Raw genomic sequence first — 5620 nt, 5'->3', positions numbered from 1 at the left:
ATCTGCGACTATCGCAGGTGCGAAAATGCATCGCACCTGCGCTCAGCTGCCCGCATATACAACTCTCACATGTGCGGGAAAATTTTCGTACATGCGGTTCCTGCCCAGCTCCTTCTTAGCCGCATTTGCGGCTCCTCCTTCGCACATGCGATCCCGTACCTGCGACCTGCGGTCTCTCCTCCGCAGGTGCGAAAACACTAGAAATCAGAAAATATTCAGCAACTAGCCTAAGTCCAAATTCAATCCGTTAAGCATCCGAAACACACCCGAGGCCCCCGGGACCTCAACCAAATATACCAACAAGTCCTAAAATACCATAAAAACTTAGTCGAGACCTCAAATCACATCAAGCAACGCTAAAAACATGAATCACCCTCCGATTCAATTTTAATGAACTTAAAACTTTAAACTTCTACAACCGATGCCGAAACCTATCAAATCACGTCCGATTGACCTCAAATTTTGCACACAAGTCATATTCGATATTATGGACCTACTCTAACTTCCGGAATTGGAATCCGACCTTGATATCAAAATTTTCACTACCGGTCCAAATCTCCAAAAATTTAACTTTCGCCATTTCAAGACTAATTGGGCTACGGATCTCCAAAACACAATCCGGACACGCCCCTAAGCCCAAAATCATCCAACGGAGCTAACGGAATTGACGAAACTCTATTCAAGAGTCGTCTTTACATAGTTCCGACTACGGTCAAAATACTAAGTCTTAAACTCCCGCTTTATGGACTAAGTGTTCCGAAACACTCCTAAAATAAAAATGAAGCCTCCCGACAAGTCATAATAGCAGAAATAGATGGGGGAAATAATAAATAGGAGATCAGGGCTATTACTTTCAAAATGACCGGTCGGGTCGTTACATTTGCTTAGAGTAATTTTAAATTCCTTTTCACATTAGAATTCTAAATACAAAAAATTTAGGAACAAAGACCTTTCGCTGATATGGTTTCGTTACGATGCTTTATTTACTGATATCATTGCCACCGAAGAGAGAGCGGGTGCAGCAAATCAAGAACAAGAGTCAGAAGTTGGGTTAGATCAAGATGATGATGGAACAAATAATATTTATGATAATGACATAGAACAATGGAATGAGAAAGAAGTGATGAAAGTCATAACTTGCAGAATATGGATTCAATTATGTTTCCTGAGCCATCGCTTAGAAAGAAAAAGTCAATAGATGGCAGTGGCAGTGGCAGTCAAGTGAAAAAGCGCAAGATAACAAATAATTCATTATCGCTAAAAGATGAGATACACTCCCTAATTGAGTTCATGTCTAACAGAAGCACATCTAAATCTTTAGAGCCCACCATTGAGAAGTGCATGGACATTTTAAAAAATATTCTTGGTATTCTTAAAGGGAGTGATATTTTAATTGTGCTGTGAACTTATTGATACAGAAAGAGATGCGACATGTATTTTTGAAGTTGTCTACTGATGAAGCTAGGAAATCTTGATTGGAATACAACCACCGATGATCCTTCGTGCCGAATAATCCATCTAATCCAATCTAAGAAGTTATTGATGATGCCTTACCCATATTACATTAGCATTAGACATTTTAACTTGCCCTTTAAAGTATGTGAAGAAGGTTATATTTTCTTAATGTTTTCTTTCCTGTTTAGACATAATGGTAGTTTAATCATTTCTTGTTTAGACATTACGTATTTTATTTTAATAGATGACTATACTATCAACTTTAAAGTTAGCATTTGCCATTTTTAATTCGTAAGAGTTTGTATGTCTGTTTCATTTCAGCTTAATAGAATGCTGGAACAATGACTTGTTAAATGACGAAAATGAAGAAGAGGAAACTCAAGAAAATAAGGAATGGATGGCACTATGTTGAATAGCATGTAAGAGTATATTGATATATTATGAGAAATACATTTGCAAGGAACCATGTCGTACATCTAAATGCACTGGGAATATATTTATCCAAGAGATATTACATGGAAATGAGACTCGGTGTTATGAAAATTTTCGATTGAGGAAGTCAGTGTTTCTTGATTTAAGCAAAGATCTAACTGATAAATATGGTCTTAAACCCACGCGTGGGATGTCTGTCTATGAGGAGTTAGGTATGTTCTTGATGATTTGTGCACATGGTGCCGGAAATCGATTGGTACAAGAGATTTCTCAACATTCAAGAGAAACAATTCATAGACATTTTCATAGTGTTCTAAAGGCCATTGGTAAGCTTGCAAGAGACATAATTCAACCACATCCAAGTTATAATGATGGTGCAGGAGATCACAAGTCATGTAATCAACGATATCTCCCTTTTTTAAAAGTAAGTGACATTACTTAATAATTACATTATTATATTTTTACATTTTAACACAAAAAATTATCTAGTGTAAACTTATATTTAGTTTATGCATGTATATATTTTTAAGATTGTATTGGAGCACTTGATGGCACACATGTGAAAGCAAGATTACCTCAAGGTCAATAGATACCATATATTTGGCGTAAAGGTTATCTTACTCAAAATATTCTTGTTGTTATCGACTTTAATATGTGTTTTACATTTGCATGGGTTGGGTGGGAAGGAATAGCTCATGATAACCGTATATTTGGTGAGGTACTTCGTAGACCCGAACTGAATTTTTCACATCCATTCGAGGACAAATATTATCTTGTTGATGCAGGATATTCACACATAAAGGGATATATGGCTCCATATAAAGGGGATAATGTGAGATACCACCTTGCAGAATTTCGTCGAGGTGCGACACGACAATTGCGAGCACCAAATGGACATAAAGAAATGTTCAATTATTTGCATTCTTCTTGCAGAAACATATTAGAACGAGCATTTAGGGTATGAAAAGCAAGGTGGTCTATTTTGCGAGATATACTTTTTTATCATATTGACACTCAAAGAGATATCGTATTGGCTATAATGGCGATTCACAATTACATTAGAAAGAAATGTAAGGTGGACAATGCATTCCAAGAAGCTGAGAATGAGAGATATGTGCCACGTGTTGATCCTGATGTTGGAAAATCCACAAGAGTCAACGTTGCAAATGAAGAAAATGTAGAAAATCAAGGAGATAATAATATTTGGATGGCAATTCGTGATCTGATTTCTCAAGATATTTATGATAGTTGAATGTTTTAATCTTATTTATTACAAACAATACATATTAAGTGCTTGTTTCTTCTCTACAAACACTGTGTGCATTATTTAAGGTTTTTTTCTTAACTTTTGTTAATTTATACTCCACTCCTTTTAATTTATGATTGTATACTTATTATAACATAAATTATATTTATAAAAAAGATATTATCTAATCATTTTTATAATTAAAATAACATGATAAATAGGTAGAATCTATGTAGAATCTAAAATTTTGAAGAAACTAACGTTTTTAGTAGTATAAATTGTTATAAGGTCATTTAAGTCATTTTAACATAAAAAGAGCTTATCATCACTTTTTAATCAAACAGTTTCAGCAGCTTATTATTAATTTCAATACTTTTATCCAAACACGTAACTGCTTATTTTTTAAATCAACTTCAGCACTTAAAAGTGCTTTTCAACACCTAATGCTTATCAGCTACTCTAAATCAGCTAAGCCAAACGAGCTCTAAGACTAAGAAAACAAAAATAATAGTTTTTGCTAGCAACAAGAAATTTTATTTTAGAATTTAAATATCGTGGATCCTTATGTCGACCTTATTTGCCACGACAAGAACTTAAAGGTAAAGAATAAAACTTAACATTATACGATAGGAATTTATTTGATAAAATTAATTAAATGGATCCAAAGTTAACTTTATTTTTGTTATTTTTATTTTATAACTCAATTATAAAATTGTAAATATAATTTAATTTTAAAAAAAAAATTGTTTTCATTTATATGGGTACACGCGCGATGCACGTTCCCCAAGACTAGTCTACATCTATATCTATCTATATCTATATCTATATCTATATTATATTAAAAATACGAAGGCCCTTAACGAAATGTCGTTCGTCTTTTTTATCCTTTTAAAATAAAGTTCACATTGGATAAAATAGTCATTTAATTATTTTTTTAATATTTAAGAATAGTCATTTAATTATTTTCTCAATATATAGGCATTTAAAATAAAATAAATTTTATGTATTAAATTTTCCTTATTTGCATTATGTGATATACCATATTTGTAAAAGAAAAGAACACCAAAAATATTCAAAATAGGAAACCTACGCCTTAGAGTTCCTACTTCTAGGAGTCTTTATTCTTTATTATAAAAAGTTAATTAATAATAGCAATATTACTAATTCCACCATATTATCCCCACAAAATTAATATGCAAGGGACGCAACCACAATTATTCAGTGTTTGTATCAATCGAGCATGTTTGTCTTAATTGCACTTATGTGTATAGTTCTAAATTTTCTTATTCATATAACGAATGTTTGATGTAAGTTTCTTATCTGCTTCCAGTGGCGGAGGTAGAGTAGAAGCTACGGGTTCAGTCAAACCTAGTAACTTTGGTCCAAACCATGTAGTTGTCTTAAAAATTTCATTGAATATGTATAAATTATTAATTTTGAACTCAGTAACTTAAAAAATTTAAAATTTTGAACCCATAAGTTTTAAATTCTGACTTCGCCTCTGTATGCTTCCCTATTTTATTGATTTTAAACACTTATCTTGACGCCCCCATCTACTTCTATCAAGATTAAGTTTCCCAAAACCTAACGTTCTTGGATTCTTTAATCTTTGGAAGCATGGCTATTTGGCTCCAACTTAGTTTTTGGTTTCAAACTTCCAGTGATAACGACATGAACTCTATGTTGTAATATTTAGGATTTTGAAAATTTTAATATTTAGGATTTAAAATTAAATTTTATTTTTAAAAAAATCCTTCCAAAGATTTAACAATTTATAATTAACTAAGATTTTATAGACAAATTTGTATTAGTGAAATTTCATTGAATAATTGTGTTTGCAAAAGAATCTTTTTTCTATATAAATTTCAATTTGAATAGAAGTAAATGTATTGGACAGTTCTTCGTCTCACAAGTAAAGCATATGTTGACAGTGATGAGGAAGGGACAGCGAAGAATCCGAAGATGATTTTCATTAATGATACCAAATTTTACTCTGATTCGAACGAAAAAGAAAAATTTTATTTTCTACCAATATCACCTTATTTATTTACAAATTATGAAAGACAAAGATAAAGTATTGACAAGTTTGAGAAGAGAGATGAAATATGGTGGAAAATTTAAGCATAAATTTTAGGAAGAGAGGATGCAAATTGAACGATGAAATAATCATTAAATGATAATTAATACTTATACGATTAAATAAGGAAGCATATATAAAAATTATAGATATATATGTAATATAGGAGTCCTAAAATGAAGACACACTCATTTTTTTCATAATAATAAGATTAATGAACATAATCCAAAGGAATCAAATTAACAATAAAATTTTGACCATTTAACACAACTAAATATGAAATAAACTATCCACTTTTAAAACTATTTTTCATTTCAAATTTGATCTTTATCCAAAAAATTATTTTCCAGTAGTCCATAAAAGACGTGTTAATTACTATGATAAATATCATATAAAATTCTTCGTTTTCT

Source organism: Nicotiana tomentosiformis, chromosome 2 (assembly GCF_000390325.3).
Source record: "Nicotiana tomentosiformis chromosome 2, ASM39032v3, whole genome shotgun sequence".
Taxonomy (NCBI): Eukaryota; Viridiplantae; Streptophyta; class Magnoliopsida; order Solanales; family Solanaceae; genus Nicotiana; species Nicotiana tomentosiformis.
Note: the sequence above shows the minus strand (reverse complement) of the source record.